The sequence below is a fragment of the Catharus ustulatus genome, chromosome Z, assembly GCF_009819885.2.
Source record: "Catharus ustulatus isolate bCatUst1 chromosome Z, bCatUst1.pri.v2, whole genome shotgun sequence".
NCBI lineage: Eukaryota > Metazoa > Chordata > Aves > Passeriformes > Turdidae > Catharus > Catharus ustulatus.
This window is the reverse complement of record NC_046262.2, coordinates 5,878,847-5,902,350: the sequence shown is the minus strand read 5'-3', so window position 1 is coordinate 5,902,350 and position 23,504 is coordinate 5,878,847. Positions and strand designations below refer to the sequence as shown.

At 38.6% G+C, this 23,504-nt stretch overlaps 1 long non-coding RNA gene across 1 annotated transcript in view; it reads right to left on the bottom strand.

Moving 5' to 3' along the window:
* The window catches only part of LOC117010560, a 66,365-nt gene extending 49,524 nt beyond the window's left edge, over positions 1-16,841 (bottom strand). The window contains exons 1-2 of the long non-coding RNA XR_004420711.1: positions 16,694-16,841; positions 137-275 (exon numbers count right to left, since the gene is read on the bottom strand). This is a non-coding gene — a long non-coding RNA (uncharacterized LOC117010560). The remainder of the gene's footprint in view (positions 1-136; positions 276-16,693) is intronic.
* Between the last annotated feature and the right edge of the window lie 6,663 nt (positions 16,842-23,504).

Below are 23,504 nucleotides of genomic sequence, written 5' to 3'. Positions count from 1 at the left end.
CAGTTCTTGGTGGGAAACAAGTTGAGCAGAAGTCAGCAATTCTCCTTGCAGCAAAAGGGTCAGACCCATCCTTGTTGCATGAGCAACAACACAACTAGCATCTCCTGAGAGTGTTTTTTGCCTCCCTTTTACCCACCTGAAACTCCATCAAGAGATTTACTGTGTCCAGCTTTGTGAACTCCAGATAAGTAAGATGTGGAGAGGCTTGAGCACCATGAGGATGACAGCACTTGGTCTATCAGTGTTCAGTACAAAACAGTTCTGTAGAGTCCTAACTGGAGAGAAAGGAAAAAACAGAACAAACCCATTCTAGAAAGTGCACAACACAAGAGAAAAACCCAGCCTGTCACAACACAGGTTCCAGTTAAATACAACTGTGTCATTTATTATTATTTTCTTCTCCCTCAGCTGAAGATGGCCAAATGCTGGATCAGGAGGGCTCAGAGAAGGGGTGAGAGCTACATCCTTGAGAGACACCCAGGAGTCATCTGGACCATGCCTGAAATACCTGTTCTGACTGGCTCGGGTTTGAAAAGGATTATGGACTACAGGATGTCCCTACAAAAGTACAGGATTCAGTAGTATTATACTTTTATACGTTCTTCTAAGTTTCATTGCAATATAAGTGAGAAAATCAACAGAAACCTGAAAGAGCCTACACAATACTGAGAAATCTGAAAGACAACTTCCTGTGTACCAAGTACTAATGTTCTGCATGAAAGACATGAAAGAAACAAAAAATTTCCTTTTTTTTTTTTTTTTTTTTCCTGTGATGATTCCAGGGTAATATCATTGCAGTATCTCATCAGAAGAAATGTTCCTCATGAGCTGGGGTTCCCACATGTATTTTTTTTTCACCTTTAGTCTACCTATGGTACAAATAAGAATAAAGGCTCTAACTTACTTCTTAATTAAGTTCGAAAAAGTTTTTATAAAAGGACCTTGGAATTCCAAAGTCAGTAAATGTTACTTACATGTTACTCAAGGTGCTCCTAAGTTCTGCAGAGTGCAATGATCAATATTTAGGTACCACGTAAAGAAAATCCTTTGGATTTGGCCTGAGGCACTTCAGCAAATAGTGTCCAATTCCCTGGCACATTTTATACCAGGATCCCACCTATAAACAGTTTACAAAGAACTAAAACATGATTGCTAGAAGCTACAGATGTAAGAAATCTTGTTATGGATGGCTGGAGGGACATGAGTGAAATGTGTTATAGATTGTTACGAGCCAACTACTGACCTTTTAGCCTCCAAAACCTACTCTAACCATTTATCAAAATCTCTATTAATCATTTATTAACCATTTAGAAGCTATAAAAGAAACCATAATACAAACTGTGGCTTCTGTGTTTCTACATCTTCTGCCAGGGGGGACACAGTGGCAACAAAAAAGATATATTGACTATGGCAAGGTTTCCTGTTTCCTGAATAATAAATATATGTTCCAAGCCCTTAACTGGGATTTAGGACCAAAAATGATACATCTATGTTTTCCTGTTCTTTAGTCAGAAGTCGATTCAGTTGCAATTTTGAAATGTATGTGTGACAGTTTTCTTTCTGAGAAGAGGGGCAACAAAATGATGTCACATTAAAATGAGAAAAAAAGTGCAGTTCTCAGGTTAGCTTCTCAGAGAACGGGACTTTTGCTGTGAGTTCTATATCCAGCCACAATGTGAAGCCACAGCAGCAGTAATACACTGTGGTTTTGCTCTTTTTGTGGTTGTAGTAAGGATGCCAGTACCAGCAGCCTGATGAGTATTGTCACAGGCAGGTGACACTCTGGTGTGGCTCAGAGTGATCAGATGGGATCTCACTGAGGTGAAACTCCAAGTGAAGTGCAGTCTGTGTTCTCACAATCTGTGAATATATCATAAATGTTAATGTATTTAAGCTGGGAACATTCCTGCCAGGTGAGGGAATGCTCCAATCCCTGTATTTCAGATTTGGGAACTGATAATAAAAACAACAAGAAGAATCAAAGCCACATGCCATACAGCTGTGACAGATAAGTGTAACAACTATGAAACCTAACAGTTTTGATCAGCGTCATATTGTCAGTGTGTAGGGCTGAAAAAGTCAGGAATCTTAGATGAATGTGCACATATTTCCTTAACTAGATGTAGTTAAGTCTCATTCTGCAGCATTTATCTTTCCTTTGAACTTAGACACAACTGATGAACATAAGGACTATGATATTGCAGTTTTACCAGTCTCAAGGTTAGACATCTGACCATCCTTCCTTCTCCACACATACAGGAGCAGTGAGAAAATAGTGCTATTAAACCATTATCTGGATATTTTCATATCTTAAGAGTCTCGCTCAGTTACACCTGCTGGCATGTGGAGTAGATCTTTTTCAGTCAGGTGAAATTATTGCCATTGTGGGTTTTTGACTAAGGTCATGGTGCAGAACATTGTAGGGAAAAAAATAAAGATTTTAAAAAAAACTCTAGTCAAGTTCAAACACTATGATAAGAGGATGCCATGAATACCACAAACATTGAAATTTTGTTTGTATTAAATTATAATTTAGATTAACTGCACTATTTTTAAGGTCTTAGGAGCCAGCATAAAATAAAAATGTGGTAAATAAAAGAGAGGAAAATCTCGTGCTATAGCTCAATATTTGTAACAATTCAACTCCATTTGACTTACTCCAGACTTTGCATTTCCTTGTGTTGGCCATCTGAGATCCATTGCTTTTCTAGTGATCTCAAGGGATAGAACTAATGCCATTTTAGGAGTTACTTGTTATCTCACAAGAGATCAAAAAATTGATCAATTTCCATTAGACATAAATATTAAAACCACTTCCAAGGATCTACTGGATCTATGTTCCAACAGATAGAAAAAAATAAGGAGTAAAATAATATCTTCTGCTTTGCAATTGTAGTGAAGTAGCTTCACAAGTAGGCAATTGTGTCTCTGCTGAAATGTTATATATTTTAAATAATATTTGATTTCATGACTTCTAATATTTTGTCAGACTTTTCTTTCTCTTACTTCCATCTGTATCATGTATAAGTTATTCATTAAATAACTAGTGAAAATAAACTTTTCCGAACGACATTTGGATATGAAAAGATGGAAAACTGTGATGAAATTATGACTCAAAATAAAATAACCATGAAATGTCATGTATATTATTATATCTGAAACCTTGATAGACCTACAATGGATAGAAATAGTACCATTTATTTCAAATTTAAAATATGGTAGTTAAGAAACAAATCAACCAAATCAAACCTGAGTGTAGCATCTGCTGAAATTTGTTTATTTTAACTGTACATGTATTAGAGCACTTCCAGTGTTGGAAGGTATCAATGCATGTATTCCTGTTAAAAAGCATGAAGGTGTTTCTTAAGCTGATATTTCTTTTAAGATGGATGGAGAAACACCTTTAAATTTGAAATCCATACTATTTACATCTCTTCATGACTCTATGAGCTGAACATTTGAGAATTCTCCATTTCAAATTTAGCCACTCCTTCCCCTACATGCATTTATGAAACTGGAAGATTCTTTCTGGACCATTAAAATCAAGCTGTCTCCTCCTGTAGGCAACCATGGTGCATAATCTCATTTATAAATTTATCAAGCTTCATTTTTAAATAGTTATGCTGTTTGATCTCTCTACTCCCATTGAAGGACTGTTCCAGAACTCTGCTCCTCTGATGGTAAAAAGCTCTTTCTAATTTCAAGGCTAAATTTATTCATGAGCTGTTTATACCCACTTGTTCTTGTGCCAGTATTGGCCTTTAGCTTAAAAAGCTCTTCTCTCTCCCTGATGTATATTGAACTGTTAAAATATCTGTTAAGCTGGAAATATATTAGACACTGGGTGAAAATCCACCCCTTCAAAGATTAATAAACGTCAAAGACAACAGAATGGCAATTCATAGTTGTATCTTTAGCCTATAAGCTCTTTTACTGTAGGGACCAATGAAGCTTGTTTATTTTTATCCTTTTCCTCTGGACCAAACCAATGCACTGTATAGTGCTGTGTCCTTGTAGAACCATATTAATAATGAATACCAATGGTATGCCAGTTTTTGTCATGAGAATCAAGAGATCCTGCTGGTAATTCCTTTCTTTAGCCCTATGAATCCAGATTTAAAATTTTGATCTTATAGTTGTGCTTTAATAAAAACATAATCATGCATGCTTCCCTGATGTGCAAACACCTATTGTCTTCAGTGGGAATTGGCTCAGGACCTTGTTCAGTTTTAATCAGCATAATTTTCTTCTCCACACAGACTTTTGGAACTGAAATTCATTATAATTGATATGAAAAATAAGTTTCCTTTTTCCTTCTCTCTCTTTTGTTATTTTCTTTTCTTTTCCTTCTTTGTTTTTTGTTGGTTTTTGTTTTTTTTTTCCTTTTTTTTCTTAATAGGAGCTATTGTATTGTGTTTCCTTAATTGCACCATGTCATGTCACATTGCAGTGTAAAATGACATGGTGTAACACTTTGTGACATGTGATAACTATGATGAATTACATTCAGAACAAAAACCTGCTTTGAAAGGATATATCTGATCAGGGAGAGAGCAGGTATTTCAAGCACTCCATGGATATTTTGGATTAACGGATAATTCCCCATCACATATCACAAATGTTTAATAATAAGATTATGAACATGCTGGCAAAGGATTTTTCCTGACTTTTATCCTAATATATAATTTTTTTTTTATTTACTGTAGCAAATTAATATCTTCTATCCTTACAGTGTGTGTATATATATATATATATATATATATATATATATATACATAAAAAATCCATACGTGTGTGTGCGTATATATATATATAAAAAGTAACTACTTTCAAAGAGATAAGATTTCTACTCAATTTCTTGGAATAATCATATTAAGAAATTAAATTAATACCAGAGAAAAGAGAACTACTTACCCTAGCAGGAATGTTTCCTTCAACAAAAAATATTAGGATGATGTTACTAATATATTAATAAAATGCAGACAAACAATTAAGAAAACAAACCATCGCTTGAATTTTTTTTCAAATGTCATTGAAAGTTAAGCATGAATTCTCTTCAACAGTAGTTTTAAACTGGAAAAAAAAAAAGTATCAGAAAAGTGTTTAGAAAGTGCCATTTTTAGAATCTCACAGTGACTTTCAGATCAAATGTGCCTGATTCATATCAAAACACAATTTTAATTTTTTTTCCCCTTGACTGCTAGTAGTACAGCTGCAAGTTGGGATATGAAAATCAAGCCATGTTCTTCTGTCATTGAGCCATTGCCAGCAAAAAGGATCTTGCAAAGCAAGCTTAGCTACTGACAATTTTGTTGATGATGCATGAGACAGAGAAGAATTCAGCACTCTTGTCCAGGCTGGTATTGATTCTGAAATAGGAATTTTATTAAAAAAGCTTTTTTGCTTATTCCTTTTTTCTCTCTCTTTTTTGTTTCCCCATTCTTTTTGTTTTTTGTTCTTTTGTTTAAGTTTGAGTTTGTTAACTTTGTTGTTTCTTTATTCTTTTTTTCCCTCAAGATGACAGATATAACTAGAAAACCAAGAGAGAGGAGTGAGAAAATGAGTAGCTATGTTTCCTGTACATGTTTCTCTAGTTTCAGATGCGTTTCCATTTGTTTTCTGAAAAATCATGAAAGTGCTGATTATATTACTTTGTTTTGTGTATTGAACTTTTCATGCTTTAAGGGTAAACTCTTTTAATATCCCTCTTAATGTCATGAAATCTAGCCTATTCAAAATGAAATACCTCTGGGAGCACCCTCCATCTAAACCTTCAAAAGTGTTCAAAAATATCCTTGTACAAACAGCTGAGAACAAAATGTGTAACTAAACAATAAAACTGAATGCAAAATAAAATGACAATGAGAAAATTATTCTCGTTACACTGAAGGATGTTCAGATGTCCTGTGTTTATGTCTGAGATCCATTTTCTTGTTAAAAGCATCACAGACCATCAAGTGGAACATGTGGGTGAACATGGATCCTTCTCCTTTATGGAATCCTACCAACTTTTGTATCTGTATCAAATCCATATGCTTTGTTAGGCTGAAATTTTCTGTGTTTCCAGTGAAACATTTCAGTGCCCTGACACTTGGTATTTTAGGGGTGGGATTGCACCCTAGCATTTTCATTCAGCTGCCTCTCAGAACAGTCTTTAGGTGTCGGTTGTTTTGTGTGTTTTTCCCTGGCATGTTTAAAAGGCAAAATGATTACTACATTTTTTGACTGCTTTCCGATTTACCTCACCTGAATTTCAACTCCTCCAACTCATAGGAAGAAAAGAAATATTGGAGAAGTAAGTTAACAAAAGATGTGCTCTGTTCTCCATAAAAAAATTTGCAAAATAGCAAGAAACTAAGTAACAGGTTTACTAACTTTTGTGGTGGCAACAATTAGGTGGCATCTAGAGGCAAACTGATATCATAGAAACCAAATTATACTCATACTCCTGCCAAAATAGCAGCAGGAAAAACATGGCGTTTTTTCTCACTGTTTCTTGCAATTTTATTGTACAGAACAAATATCTGCTTGGCTTAAGATATGAGATGACCTTAAATATTAAAATTTTGAACATGTTCCTTAGTAAAGAACCACCCACGGGCATGAGTGAGCAATCTGGAGCAGTGAAGGTGTCCCTGCCCAAGGCAGAGTCCTGGAACTTGATGATCTTTAAGGTCCCTTCCAACTCAAACCATTCTGTGATTCTATGTTAAAATAATGAAGTCATCCTCCTCCTCATGGCAAAGTCACCTCTAATCAAGCCATTCCTCACAGCCCTCTTAACTACTCCTAAAATATTCTTAGAGACCTCTAAGGATGCACACCTAACACCTTACCCCCTTGATCTTCTCTGTCTCACAGGAGTTGGGTTCTGTTACCTAAAACAAGCCAACCCACCAACGAAAAACCAAAACCCACTAAACTGAACACGAAACACATTTTTAGAAAAGGTGTCTTGCTAATTTTGCAGGGCTAATTTAGAAGGAAGTCTAACCATTTCTGAAAGATAATAAATTACACATTCTCGAGGCAGATGCACGAGAAAGGCTGCTGGACATGCCACTCCTTTTCCACATGGGGAATTATTATAACAGAGAGCCAGCTCTGATTAGCTAGAGGGGAAGATGAAAGACAGTAAGGATAATATAATCGTGTTTGCTGAACAGTGGACCCAAATGTGCTTAAGGTCGAGCATTGCTAATATGCAGTCCCTTAATAGGAAAAACTCACAACATTTTGGATGGAGTAACATTGTCATTATACAGGTTATGAAGAAGAATATAATGGAATAAGGGTGGTTGGATGAATTAAGGGTATGCAGAAGCACTGCTGTAAAATTAGAGGGGAGAGAGACTAGGGAAGGAGGAAGGAAAAGAGGAGGAAGAAAAGAAAAGTTAGGCCAAAATCATGAAACACAACTGCAGTTCCTGGGTGCTGTTGACAGCCTCTGGGAATTATCTGTTTTCAAGCTGAATTCAGTAAATCTGTATTAAGTGGAGGAGAGATTAGCTGGAGAAGCAAAGCTGATTTGCTTTTGTAATCTGGGGATCTGTGAATCCCAGCTTTTCCTGCACCCTTTAGTATGCTAAACCTTACTTGAAAGGATGTGGTCTGCTGAGTCATGCCACAGCCAAAAAATTTAAGTCTTTTCTTCCTGCAGGGAAAGTCAGCAATGAAAGGGGAAACAGGACTCCTGCAGAGGTTTCATGATGTCCATACAGACACACCATGCCAGACACAAGAGGGGTTGTGGAAGCCTGGGGATTTGTGCAGAGCTTTGGGCAGAGCAAGGGGGGAAAACTCATTTTCAAACCTCACATAGAAGTGCCAGATATTCCTAGCAGAAAGAAGATTTCATATCCCATACTCCCCTATGCATACCTTGTTCCCTCAAAGTTCTTCACTATCCAAAAAGGCAGAGAATAAGTCTGTGTGCTCTGAGAGTATTGGGTCATTGCTCAAGGAGGGAAGAATTAAGGTCGGATTGACGTGTACCTTAACGCTTCATTACTTGGTTTTCAGAAGATTAATTTTAGGCACTCTGTCCATTCTGGAAGGCCATTAGGTACTACTGGGCCACCTTAGCTCTATAATAATGAAGTCTAGGTCACTTCCTATATTTTTTTTTTCCACCCAGAAACAGAATAAAAGTTGTGACTTCTGTGGTGTCCCTTTGGATTTTAATGTTGTAATGGGGGTCAGAATAGGATCCCCTACAAAGAATAGGTGAAAACACACCATCATTGAATACTCACAGCTTTAATTGAATCAGGATTTAATTCAATGAGCCTTATCCTGTGAGCTGTTAATTGCTGATGCCTGGTGAAGTACCTTTAAAGATAAAGGTATGTTTTTTTTCATTATTGTTAAAGAGAGTTGGTAGAATAGATTCAGTTTTAAAAATTTCCACTTGCTATATGTATTACAAAAGACTACTGAGAGTCAAGTTCTTTCTCAGTAGGATTTACAGTAGTTTCACGAATACAAGCCGCACGGATTATAAGCCGCACTTCCGGTGCCTCGACAATGTTGCTGTCTTTGTCAATAGATAAGCCGCACCCCGAATATTAGCCGCACTTTCGTTCGTAGCGAGAATCCGTGCGCAGCTTTCACAAATTGGCCAATTAGTAACAGGATCGCGGCATAGCGGGCTTTACTGGCTCGGGGCGGGGCCAGGAAGGCTCGGCCCGCTCATGGTTGCCGACGGGGCCGGGTGGCCCAGCTCAGCGCCACGGCTCGGCGGGGCTGGCCGGGTGGTGCTGCCGCTGCTGCCGGGCTCGCTGGCCCCCCTCTCCCGTCGGCACCGCCCCGCTGCCGCGTTCCCTAGCCCTGCCGGCGGGCTGCCGCCGCCCGGCTCGGCGGCCGCGCCGCGCCGCGTTCCCTAGCCCTGCCGGCGGCCTGCCGCCGCCGCCGCCCGGCTCGCTGGCCGCACCGCGTTCCCTAGCCCTGCCGGCGGGCTGCCGCCGCCCAGCTCGGCGGCCGCGCCGCGTTCCCTAGCCCTGCCGGCGGCCTGCTGCCGCCGCCGCCGCCCGGCTCGCTGGCCGCGCCGCCTTCCCTAGCCCTGCCAGCGGGCCAGCCACTGCCGCCGCTGGCAGGCATGCTGGCCGGGTCGCCGGCTGCCCCCTCCCATCTGCACCGCCGCCGCGTTTCCTCGCCCTGGCCGGCACTGCAGGCCCCCGCACCGCCGGGCTCCCCCATGCTGCTGGCCCCGATTCTGCTGGGCTTCCCCCGCTGCCAGGCAGCCCCACCCGTCGGCCTTCCTGCTTCTGCCATGCTCCCCTGCACTGCTAGCCCCAGTTCTCCCGGGCTCCCCCGCCCTGCTGGCCCGGGCTCTGCCGCCCCCCCTGCCCCGCCCTGCTGGCTCAGGCTCTGCCGCCCGCCCCCACACTGCTGGCCCCGCCTCTGCCAGGCTTTCCCACCTCAGCCGGGGCCGGCCGGGCTCCAGCTTGGCTTGGGGCTGCCGCGGGCTCTCACTTCCGTGTTGGCAGCTTTTAGAATTTTGTTAATGTATTAGCCGCCCCGGAATATTAGCCGCACTTCCGGGTTTCCACCAAAATTTTGGTCAAATTGGTGCGGCTTGTATTCGTGAAATTACTGTACATCTTAAGACAGATGTACAACCTTCCTCAGTTCTACAGATTTACTTGCAGTTTAAGGAACCAGGCTGAAGAATTCATACAAATTCAAAACATGGAACACATTCAGCCAGTAGTTCTACCATTACAGGTACAAATTAGTTACCTTTCCAGAGGAGAACGTCCCACATCTGTTTCTTTAATGGCTCAAGTACAAGGAATATGTACAGTTCACACTGAACACAGCTGTATACTTTCCATCCCTAACTATTTGTGAAAGGTGTATATATATATATACACATAACTGCATACAAAATGGCAGAAGAAATTAAAATATCTGAAAGATGAGACATAGCAAAAAATTTGAAAATAACAAGAACAATCTCCCCTAAAAGTAAAGAGAAAATCACCGCTACTAAGGTATAAATTTGTTGCGTTGGTACCTGGAATTTACCAATGATCTTGTAAACTTTGAAGGTTGAGGGGATTTTTTTTTTTGTATTTTGAGGGATTTTTTGGAACAAATGTCTTTACGTTGAAGAAAATGTGCAGCTGTACCTTTAACATTTTATAATTACAAGACAGACAGAACGTGTTAGAACAGGGAAGTGTGTGCGAATGGGGGTTAGCATGCTGAGACATTGTATTTCAGCTGTGAAAATCAATACTTGCTCCAGAGATAGGGCACTTGATCAGAGAGGATATTGCAAGATACAAAAGAGCAGATATGAAATACCATTCCTGTGAAGTTCATTTCTTGCTCTTATTACATCAGTTCAGCAGAAAACATGGTGTGCATGAAACTCTGGCAGTGCCAGCAATTTATTATTGCTCTTCCAAGATTTTTAGAAGATTTGGATGAGATTTCAGCAGAATTGTGTTTTGTGCTCATCTTTAACAATAATTAAAACCCTGGAGATCTAGGTGATGCATTTGGGAAGGGTTCCTCATGTGCCAGGATCTTTTTCTCCTGTTCCCATTTAACACAACTGTAGATCAACATTATTCTGCCCAAAAAACCCACATTATTTAATCAAAAAAGAATAAATTTTCAGGATTTTTCCTTAAATTTCTACTTTTGAGAAGACTTTTTATTGTGTTTTGTAGGAGTAAAAAAAAAGAAAGTGAAAGAAATGCAGAGGATAAAATTGACCATAGGAAATACATTAGATTGGGAGAGTGTTATCACACTGGAAATTGCAAATGGATGTGTCCCATTTATGTTTCTCATGCTCTTATTTCTGCACAGCAATTTTATCCTGAGTTTGACAAAATTTCACAAAATCACCATTAGACAGACAGATAGATAAAGATTTTTAAAAAGCTGATTTATGTGGTTTTGAGCCTAAGATGCTTCCAGTGGAAAAAAGGATAACCTGTTCTCCCTGGAACAGAAAAGGAAATGCATTTATACCAACATAAAGCATTGCATTCCCAGAGTTTCATCCTTTTGGATTGCTGCAAGGACCAGCTTCATGAGTAAGGGGGGTACGTCTCAACTTGGCCAGTCAAACACTGTGCAACCTGGGAAGACTTTGTCTCTAGCAGTGTAAGTTCATTCAAATAATTTCACATTTACATTGGAAGGGTTTTTTTAAATTATTATTTTCATGTTGGCAAAAAAGTTTCAAATAAACATGGAGTAGCTTGAATTCTATGAAGAAAGCACTATAAAGTATTGCAATAGAGAAGATTTAGACAGGATTTTATTTGGGTTGGGTGTTTGTTTGTTGTTTTTTTGGGGGGTGGGTAGGAAGTTTACTGATTTTGACCAACCTGTTTAGATACCTGAATTTTAACTGGAGATCTTAAATAGAAATAAATTAAGACAAGTGGAGAACAGTGAGAGATTGCAATGGGTGCCCAAAGATGCTGTGGATGCCCCATCCTTGGAAGAATTCAACGTCAGATTGGATGGAGCTCTGACCACTCTTGTCTAGTGGAAGGTGTCCCCTCAGGAGGGAGAGGTTGGGACTGGGTCATGGTTAAGGTCCTTTCCAATTATTCATGAGATTCTGTGAGCACTTGGTAAAGGTTCAATATATTCAGGGCCCTGCATATTAACCCACAGGCACCCACAACACAATTGCACTATCCCATATTGTTGTTTCCTAGCCAGGAATTAGTCACTCTCAACTTCATCACAGGAGTGGAGCAAAATTGATAGGAGTCAAAACCCTCGGTTTCAATTCTTGACTTTCTAACTATGCCTCACCTGGGGTACTTTTCTTGCATAGTCTTTGACTAGACAAGTTTAGATGGACCCCTTCTCACAAAACTGGTCCTTGCAATGTAAGAGGTAAAACCTCAAGGGTGAAATGCTTTTTGATGTTAAAAGTTAATTCCCCATCTTTTCCCCCTTTTGTCAGTAAAGTAGCATCTCTGACTCTCCTTCCCCGACAGAGCTGTGCTGGCAGAAGGCTGTGTCATCGGCAGTTTTCAAATTGCAGCTGGTTGCTAGCCCACTCCTGCAGCAGAGCTGTGACACTGACACTTCCATGCAGCTCACAGCAAAAAGATATATTTAATTTAGAATAATATCCCAGAGAGAAGGTGGAAAAGACAAGTGAAACGGCCTGTTCTGGCAATCATTCCAGAGCTGGTGTTAATGTCTTTGGATTGCAAAGTGGAGAAAAATAAATAGCTGAAGTGCTTTACCGATTAATGCAAAGCAAATAACTCTCAACAGCCAGGGTCAATGACTGTCGCTGTTGCAGCTGTGATCATCACACAAACTGCCCTCACTTCATTCGTGTAATGTCCTACACCTGCATGCTGGCTGTAAAGAATCCCCAAAGTGCCTGCTGAGTCACAACAAATGACCTTGGAATGGGAGGAGAAGTATCAGTTTAACTGCCCAGATAGCAATGCTTGTTGGGGCACATTTGGTTGTCATCCAGAGGGCACTGACAAAAGTTTTTTACCACCAATGCCATCCTAACAGTTTCTCCCTTCTCACCCATCACAAGTTTCTCTAAGAGGGAAAATAAATAGCTGACTCGATTAAATCTAACAAATGGGACATTTGCCTTTTTTTTTTTTTTTAATGCTTGTCAATAGCAATATATTTTTCATGTTTCTGTTTGAACATAATCCTAGAGATTAGCAATTAGGAGGAAATAATAGGGCCTGATCTTATGTGATATGGAAAGTATTATTGCTCCTGCTATATAGATGAAGAGAAAATTGGAAGGGGTTCAGAAAAAGGGCTAAAAGGATAAGTCATGCCTTCTAAACATGGCTCATAGGCAGCTCTGACTAGTCTACTAGCTTATTAAAGAAAAGGCTAAGATGTGATTTGATTGTAGTCAATACATGTGGAAAATTTCTCACAGAGACTTTTGTTAGCTAGAAATCGTTGCATAAAAGCTTCAGGGGCTGGAAGACCTTCCTGATATAAAACACATTTGTAACAGCAAAGCTAAAATAACTTTGAGTCATGATGGACTCACAATTACCTAATGTCATTTCATCAAGATTTCATTTCCCCCACCCTATGAAGGTCATGCTATAATTCATCCACGAAATAAGTATTTGCTGTACAAGCTAATGAGCAAAATTCATTGGTTAAACTACATCATGGTAATACTCTTTTCTGTTCTTATAAATCTATCTGCATCTCACAAATGAGTTTTGCTTCCCTTTTTGTCTGTCCACCTTCGATGCATTGGTTTCTAAGCTCTTCTTTCAGAATATACTAAAGTTTAAGAATTTTAAAATCTCAAATTTCAAATCAGCCACCTTGAAAGTTTTACGTGAGTGCCTGGCCACTGGAAACAGAGAACTGAAGAATATTCTGTCACCTCCACCCAGAGTTAAGACTTCTCACAGCAATTTTCTGAAGTGAGAAGTTCTGCAGTATTTTCTGCTGTAAAGTCTAATATGATTTTTAGATGATAAAGAAGTTAAAATGTTTGTGAAATGAAGATAAAACAGAGATAAACCTGAGCTTACTGCCATTTAATTTCGGAGGTATCTGCCGCCCATCTGTGTGTTGCAAGACACAATATAGGGGAAAAAAGCATTTTTTTTGCTTAAGCTGAAACATCTTTTGCTTTTATTGGGAACTGGAAGTTCCTGGTTCGGACGTCAGTGTCTTGGCCAAGATAGCATCTATCACATTTAGATACAGAGGCTTAATTCAGCGCTTGGTCAGCCAACCATGAAGTTCATATTTGGTTCTGGATATTAAGTTCCCAGGCATTCAAGGAGGCTTGTGTCTGTGGAGTTGCTCTGGGCCCATGTCTAGTGCAATGTGAAAGAGAATAAAGCACATTGGTGCATGTCAGGAGCCCTCAGTCTGTAAGTCTGGCCCTTGCCGTACACAATTGCATGCCACAAGCCAAAGAGGGTGCTAAACCACAAGCACCAAGAGGGAATGACAGCAAGAAATGTGGCCAGCACACAAATACTGTGAATTTTCACAGCAAACCAACATCATGTTATTTAGCACCGGTTTTCTGTAATTGTGATAGAGTGAGAAAAATCACAGTGTTCAATGGCCCTTAAACTCTCCCTTCCATCTCTGTGATGGGGTCATCTTGCTCTTGATATGTTGAGTGCATGGGGCCATAATATAAAACATGCAGAAATAATGGATGACTCAGGATCTGTTAGAGAACCTTTTTGTTTCCAATGCTGTTACTGCTTCAATTGTTTGCCTGGGTCTTTGCTGCAGTATTTATAGAAAGGAGCACAGTTCCTTTGCCACTCCTGCTGTGTTACCACCAACCATTAACTTCCTTTGAAATCTCTGAAACATGGGGATGTACCTGGTCCATTCAGCACTGCAGGATGCTACAATCCACTGGGGCATTCTCATGCCAGTCAGAAGACTGATTTTGTAGGCAAATCACTAAACCTCTGTGAAAAGTCTGAGAAATTTTGCATTAACTTCAGTTATGTCTGAAGAGATGAGAATAAGATTGATAGATGCTCACTGGGAGAAAAAAATACCCAAAGTTTTCTGCTAGGCAATTTGCAGAAATCATGGGAAAAAAGAAGTGGTTAAGAATGTGGAAATTTAGGTCAAAGTGAGCTATGAAAATGGAAAAAAGTTTTAGGCAGCCCATTTTACTGCCAAGAGAAAATAGGATTATAAAATACAGAGGGAGAAGTGGACAATGTCAGAATGAACTCAATATCTGAAAAAAAAAAGAAGAAAAAAAAAAATAGTCCAGAGACTAAGAAGTTATGAGTACTGTGCATAACAGGCAAAGCTGGGTAGTATTTCAGTGAAAATCACAGGGCAAAAAGCACAGTTGTAAAGGGCAGAGAGAAATTGAAAATGTCAAACAGACTATGTCAATTTCTACATAAAGAAAAGGTAATGAGTTTTATTCAAGAGAGATTCATGGGACAGGAGCTAGCTGGCACCTGACCTGCTCCTGAGACGTCATTCCCTAAACATTGGGGCTCTTAATCCAACAGAAACTCAATCTCACAGCAAACTTGTTAGCATTTGTTTGTGTTGTCTGGAGCACTGGAAAGATTTGCACCAGAATATGCATAGGTTTTTCCAAAACCTCTGTGATAGTCTTCTTGATTATTTACGAATAATACAATTTCTATAATCATGAAACATCACACTCTGTCACCACCACTGAGGTTAGAAACACCAGTGTCTGTCATCATTCTTTGATGAGAGATGCCTTTTTCCAGCCTTGACCTTGCCCCTGACACATTTGATTCCTGGCCACTGTCCTGCTCCTCCCCAGAAGTCTTCAAACCCATCTGAGTTATTTCAGCCACTTTCTGAGTTGTTTTCCTTCTTAAAAGCACAGAACAGGATGTTCACACAATGTTTCAAGGCCACAGGACAAAATTTTGGATGTGTTTCTGCTCTCCACTACTATGCGACTTAGTTTAGCTCTCAGTTAGAAAACACAGTGCTCCGACGAACAGCTAGAAATTACAGACATGTATGCACTTGAGGACATTGTTATGGCCTAGTTAAACTGAAATAAATTGCACACTTCTAGACTTGCAAGTTTTCTACTGGGAATACTTCACTGTAGAAACATGTTCTAAATATTGGCCTAAATGGGAGAGTAGGACCCAAGTGAAAATCATTGATCAGCTTTGGAATGAAACATTGTTCTTTAAATATGAATGGGCTTGCAAATGAGAATTCTACAATGTGGAGCACCATTTTATTTTTATTATTATAATAATAAGCAAACAAACAAACAAACAAACCTACTGAGTACAGTAATTGAAGTATACTTCATCCTGATCTGCAAATTAATCAGAATAAGGTACAAGACACTGTGAATGGGGAAGTACATTTATAATTTAAAGAGACACCTACAAATGCTTTAGCAATCTGAAACTGAAGTTACACAGTCTGAAAGAGGTGAGACAGCATTCTTGATGTGAACATACAATTACAGGATATACTAACATAACTATTAATGGTTTGGTAAATACTAATTTTTCTGTGATTAAAAAAAATTTTAAAATCCATTTAAAATATGGGGTGGTGTGTGGTTTTTTGTGTTCTTCTTTTTTGTCTGTTTGTTTCTTTCTTCAGTACCATAAAATAAAGAGAAAAGGTGAAATTTTCCATTTTGGAATTGAAAAATTTGTTTTAAGCTGCAGATCCCATTCTCCTCTAGCAGCTTCCAAATGAGTTTTGCTTGTGGCAGGGGAAGAGGAGGACAAACAAGTTGAAATTTCCTTCTTTTAATGCTCAGTATTTTCTACCAAAAACACCTATATAAATCTATTAAAAACTGTATCAAACATGATCCCTGTTGTAATTTAAGACACACACACACTGATATGAACCACAAAGGGTACATGAGTAAATTCTATATTAACTAGACCTTTATTTTGTTATTTTATTTTGTTATTTAACTTACATAGAAGTGGCTTAAAAAACAGAGCTTTGGTGACAGTTGCAACCCTCTGGTTTAAAGGTTTTACTCTGGGTAGTGAATACTCATTTTTCAGTATTTAATGGTGAAAAAAATAAAGTCATAGGCACATAATAGTTCACTCAACCTATGAAAAGGGAAGCAATATCCCACTCCTTATAGTTGTGCACAGGAATAAACAGATACACAGCATATTGAATAAGAAATAAAATAAAAGCAGCAGAAATGTTTAATAGTCACCTGAAATTCAGAACAGCTCCCCTTAGCTGTATTTTCCGGCTATGAAATTTTGTCGTTTATTTTCTTCCTTTAGGAGAGAGCCAGCTGCTAACAGGTTAATCCCCTAGCACAGTATCACACCTGCAATTGCTTTGCTCTCCCAAGCTCCCACCAGACATTCTGCAGCTCCGCTGATGTAATGCTGTTTGGCTACGCTTTAACTTTCCTCTTTGTGCTCTCTGTATGTACCCACTTTATTACAAGGGAGAAAGATAACCCATTTCCAATCCATCTATCCCAATACCATAAGAAGCTGAGGCAATAACAATTATCTCTATCCTTACATTTTCTCTTTTCTCTGAATAGTTCTTGTACAGTAATGAATTGTAACAGCTCCTTCACACAGATTTCTCTCCCATATAATTAATGTCCTAAGATATTCTATTTACTGGTGAAGCAGTTTGAATCAAAAAGTGATTACTTTTGAAGTAAACAGGGCTGCTAACCACATTTCACAAAGACGAGAGTGGTTTCCCTTAAAAAAAGCAAACACAGAAAAAACCTCAACCAACAAAAAAAAACAAAACAAAACAAAACAAAACATCAAAAACAAAAGCACAGACAAAAGACAAAAAATTGATCTTTGAAAAGCCAGGATATTTTGCCTTCATAAACACCCTTTCCAACGCCACAACCACAAAACCATGCTTTTTAAATTTTTTTTTCTGTTGTTCTTTTCTGTTGTGTTTTGCTCTACAGTTAGAACAGGGAGTGTCCTAAACAGCAGGCTGGATTTGAACTCTGGATATTCACAGGTTGAATTAGAATATGTTACTTTTCTGCAAATCAAAAATATAGCCAGATCCAGAAGACATCAGAAAGCACAGTTTTCCTGAAAGATAGTTTCCCAAAGAAATATCAGAGTTAAAATTTTCTTCCATTAATGTGTGATAATATTCTTATGTAACAGTAGATACAAAATAAGCATACACACAAAATGAGATAACTGGTGATAACTGAGCCTGGATTGATAGCCCAGAAGACCCCTTATACCTTAGCACCTACAACCAGAGCAAGGGCAGAGGAGACACTCCATTACATAGAGGAATTGCCTCTAAAAGCACTCCTTATTTTCCTGCTCAACCTACTTCCTATCTCCTGGTTTTGAGTCCTCTAGAAAGGGATATGAATATGTGTGAAAGGGTGTACTAGGGGTGGGATGGCTGGCATTTCCCATTGCAAGGGAAACAGAAAAATCTCACATTTTGTTCCACATATTTACAGCACTGAGTAATCATGCTGCACTCGGCTTTAGATGCACAAAGCCTTATCCAGCTCTTTGAGAAGTTAAAGGAACTGCTTCTTCCCAGCATTTACTTATGGTAAAAGTATTTTCCTGAGAAATATGAGTGCATAGTCCATGACTCTTTCTTCTGCCTGTCAGGAATTGAGATGTTTCATATTTTAGGATAACCCACAAGGACTAGGCTGTTGCAGTGTTAAGTCATAACCTGCAAATTCCATCACTAACTTGAACAGTTGGAACTGGTCTGAATCCTGAAAGTATTACAGTGACTAAAACTCCCAATGTCTTTCACAGTCACTGATCCTATGCTACTCCTAGCAATAGCTATGGTAATTTAGGAAAACTCAGTCAACGAAGAGGAATGCTTAGGTTCCTACCTAGATAATGAGAAGGGAGACATTTCACTAGTACACTATTAATTACTCTTCAGAGGCACCAAACATGCTCTGTTTGTGGCACAAAGGTCCTGTGCATCAAGTTTACACGCTCAGAAGCATTCTGTGGTTCCACTACTCTACATTTCAGATGCTGAGAAATCTAAATTAGGCTTCTGAAATTAACCACCAAGGTGGGCTCTGTGCTTTCTAACAGGAGTGGTGCTTGCTTTCTGAGACTTTACAAACACCAACACAGGGTCCTGTATTAGCCCCTTGAAATATAGCCTGAGGTCGAAACAGGGAACTGAATCTGAATTGCCCATATTGTCATTAACTGTATTTGTTCTCTGTTTTGAGCTCTTTACATTTTCTAGGTCATATTTAATCGTTTTCAATTCACCGATGGGTCTCCTTAGTAAGGACATGTCTGTGCGTGTAGCAGAGGACATCATTTCACATTCATGAGAAACAAAGCACCTAGTAAGTCTTATAACATCAATAGACACTTGTGGCATTGCATCTTCCTAATCTCCTTCCCGCCCCATACCCTTCACTGTCTTTCCCTACTTTGTTTGCCTTTGAGGTGTTTGGAAATCCTTGGAACTCACATTTTAATATTCATTTCCACAGTTTAGTGTAGGATCTACTTATTCCAGCAGCTGATTTAAAAGGGAAAGGCAAATAAAAGGAGTGACTAGTAAACAGGATATCTGTATAGAGTAAGAGAAATTGTCTTCCAGCAATAATTTTTGTAAAGGTTTGCTAAAGCAAATAGATTGCTTTTGAAAGGTTCCTATATATCACTCAGACCTTTGCAGAAGGGTCTGGACATTCACTCTGGATTCTCAGCTGAGAAAGTTCAACAACTACAAAGTAGAACAAGGCTTAACAAGTGTCCAGTTTTAGACTAATGAAAGGATATGACCTCACAAGTTCATAAGAATATTTCTCCTTTCCAAGCACTTGGGCTGGACATAACCAAATCTATGAAATTATAGTTTTATTTAAACACAGTGAAAGTCCTACAGGTGGTAGTGGTAGGAGACCCATATGTTTTCTTGCTCACACAGCTGGAATGTGTAATAGACATTGAAAAGCTGAAAAAGTGAAATATCGACTCCTTTCCTCCTCAATCTTTTGCAAATGCTCGCACAGCTCCATTGGCAAAAACTGCAGTGGCAACTTGGATCTAGCCTTCATCAAAATATAAATACTAATTATGTCTCCTTTCTAACAGCAAAGTCAGGCCATTCTTACAGTTCCAATTATCTCCTCATCCAGTATCCATGCAGACTCAAAAATATTTATCTTCTTTGAAAAGAATTATGTTTTTCTCTTTATGGTGTCTATTTAAAGCTTCAGTACATAACTGAATTTCTGCTACATCAAGTTCAGCATAGCATTCTTGCTCATAAGATTCATCACTATGATAAAAAAAATCCTCTTATTATTTTACAAGTATATCAGCTATTTATATATTTTCAAAAGGATGATGCACAGCACAATTTTTTAATCATTTATAATTGCCATTACTTTATAAACAATTATTTCTCCCCACAAGAATAGACGACTCAGAATACAAAATTACTCCTAACTACCTTTCCAGCATACTTCTCTATCTGAAACCTTTTAAAATTATTTATTGTACAAGGTACATATAAAGCCATATTTGTTCTGCAATTATACCTTTGTGCAGACTCTGCTTGAGCACTGCTCTGTCTATCTCTGATAATCATGAAGCACTGGATAAAATAGCTTAGTCTTTTTTCCAATTGCCTCTAAATAGTTTGGTACACCAGATATGATCTTAGGTTTCAAAAAATCATTAAAAGTTTTTCAACATTCAGATGGCATGCCTTGTTCTTAATTTTAAAGTGTATGGTGTTTGGGTGTTTTGTTTTTTTTTTTTTTCCTTTAATAGCATGGAGATTAGGTTCTCTTAGTGCATTGGTACTCCATTTTCTCTTCTAAATAGTGGAGAATGGCTTTCTTGGGAGGTAAAATACATAAAAAAAATAATATGTATAACATTTCAAGCTGTTTGGATCCAAGAATAAGGTAAGATTTTTTTCAGAAGCTGTCTGACTATAGAATCACTTTTTTCCTTTCAAAACGATAGAGTAATCCATTTCTGTAGTGGGATGTGATTGTTAATAAATGCATGGGGCTTATATGGAATTTGTTTTTCCTCTTATTTACTTATTTTCATTTGAAGAACTCTGTAGCTCAAAGTTCAGTTAAGAGATGAGAAAGCACACTGCATTTACTCAGGGAAGAGTTGGATGAAATATCTGTTGGATATAAAATACTGATTTCTGTAAAACCTGTGTGAAGAATGGTGAGTTGAGGAAGGACAATATTATGGTGAAGCTTCCTAACTTCCCTGATTCCCTGCCCTAAGGAGAAGCCTCCTATGTAACTTCACAAAAGAAGCATTTATCTGTCTGACCTTTAGTTTCCTACTTGCAAATAAATTACATTATTTTGTCATTTCCCTCGCTGTCATTACATGGAGAAATTTTTCAGACTTTGACGGCCTCAATAAATGTTTATATGATGCTTAAGAATTTGGGACTATGGTGTTCCTTGGACAGTTATTTCTACTGTAAAACAAATGAAGAATAAAGAGCAAAGCCTACTCTCAAACTTGTGTCTAGGGAAAACCTTCTCTGCAGAATCTTGCCAATATACCCAGGAGCCATAAATTCTCTACTAACCTGTTGAGACATCCATGCATTAACCTCCGTGACAAACTCTTTGAAAACCTTGAATGTTTTTAAGCTATGTCATTCACATCTTCTGTCTGTGATTCATGCTTGTACCTGATCTGGGGAAAGGTGTGCACAAAAAAAACCTAAACAAACCAAAGCAAAAAAACAAACAAAAATAGACAAACAAAAAAACCCCCCAATAAACTTAATTTGATTTTCTTATTTAAACTACAGTAGGATTTTCTGGTTTTAATTTGAGATAGGGAGAGATTTATATTTTATTTTAGTGTTCTTCTGTCCAAAAGGAGCACCACACCAGCTGGAGGAAAAGCACTGGAAAACACACCTGCTGCTGAAAGTTCCATCATTGGATGTCCTAACTGCTTAATGTTCCAGGTTTGTGCTAGAATCTGTATTACATTTGGATGTCAAACTAGATGACACTCTTAATTTTTTTCATTACGCTTTTTTTTGGTATATTTTTCTAATTATGTGAGTTCAGACTCTGAAAATCCTCTCTGATGAGACCAGCCATCAAGCAGATTATCCTAAGAGACAAGGCAATTGACAGAGTCTTTATCCTTAAGCTCTTTGGCTGCTCATTTGGATTAGGTTGAGCACTTTGAGTTAGATACAGAAGATCTTTAAAAGCCATAAACTTGTTTCCTGTTCAACACAATGTATTGAGAGAGGCCAGTTCTGCTTTTTTCATAGCAGCTAGTGTAGTTAGTGCTGAGCAAGTGCACACTGTGCTGGTTTTTGTGCTTGTCAGACTCCTTTGAAATCAAACAAAATCATTTTCAGAATGGACCTATTTACTTTTATAAACCAAACTGGAGGCAGCTGTTCTATCAAATGATGCTAATTCTACCACCTTGGAAGTGTTTTAGCCAGGCATCAGTGGAATTGCTCAGATTTATTGATAAACACAAGTTTTGCCTCCAAGAGGAGCCCAGCAGCCATCTTAGCCTCACTTTTTCATCCATAAGTATTCTACAAACACCTGCCTGAAATCTGCAGGTAAGATTGTACCTGCAGGTTTTGTAAACTGCCGTTGCTACAGCTGTTTCCTGAGAAATGCAAGGGTCGATTTACCATAAGGAGGAATTCTTCCTAAGCATGGACTGTGTCAAATTAAAATGGGCTATATTCCTGCACAGGAAACAAGAACTGCAAATGCATGGTAGCAAAGCTGCACGAAAAAGTTAAAATGGATTTAATTTTTCTAATTTTATGCTTTATACTGTATTTCATCTGTCAACTAGGCACTAAAGCAAACCCACTGAATTAGAAGAATCCTCTGCCGTGCAACTTTCCAGTTCAGTTCAGTCAATGGGACAAGTATACACCAGTGCAAGACGAGCTTTTATCCAAAACAAAGAAATACTTGCATGTATCTGCAGCCAGGCTTCTGCTTATTGCTAAAGAAAAACATCCAACCCAGATCCCTGTCTTTCCAAAGGGCTTTTCAAGGCATGCCGTGTGGGACCCTTCTTCTGGTTGTGCCAGTAAGCACCACGCTGGTACTGCCTCAGCTGGAAGCCACCCTCAGCATTCATTGCAGCACTGCAGCTGTGTTAATAATATTTGGTGACTCCTTTGTTTCCAATTTGAATCTAAAATGTGCAATCTGTACAGGATATGAGCTTATTTCTAAATCCCGATGGATGAATGTTCTGTATCTTAATAAATTATTTGTGGAATATAAAACCTAGTTGTAAATTAAGGCGTCTGTTCTGATGTGAGTTTATCTTGGATAATGCTGACACTTGCTGGAGGGCTCAGATAGTTTGTAATCTGTACTGGATTCGTCCCTTCCCTCCTCTAAACAGAACAGACAAAAAATTGGCATGTTTGGTATTAGACAGTCTGAAAGAACCATCAAAACACTTGCAGTCAAGGTGTTGAATAAAAATAAAAATTTTATTTTGCAATTTTTTTTTTCCAAATGTGTTCTGCAGTACATATGACTCAGGGGAAAAGTTTGTGTTTCTTGTTTGTAAAATATGATATGAAAAGAAATAGTTCAAAGGAATATAATTTCCTTTTGTTGATGCTTAGTAAGGATAGGAGCTGCAGCAAGAATCAGCAAAACTCTTGCTGTCTGATTAAAAAATTTACTGAATTTCAAAGAAGGTTTATTTACCACTTGAAAACATTCTGGATCAGACTAAATTTGGTCATAAGGGTTTGTTTACATATCGGGGGAAGAAAATGAGACCATAGAACTAATATTAGAGGAGGAGAAAAGAACACCATCATGGGGTCATTGAAGTTAGACAAAAGAAATCATGGGAGAAGTGCCATAGTATTTATCAATTGTGCTCTCTGCTCCCTGTAGGATCTTGGGGACATGTGACCATGGATGGAGCAGCAAAGCATGGAGAGAACTCTGATTTCAAACACTCCAGGGGCTGCATTTGCTCCAGTGACATTAG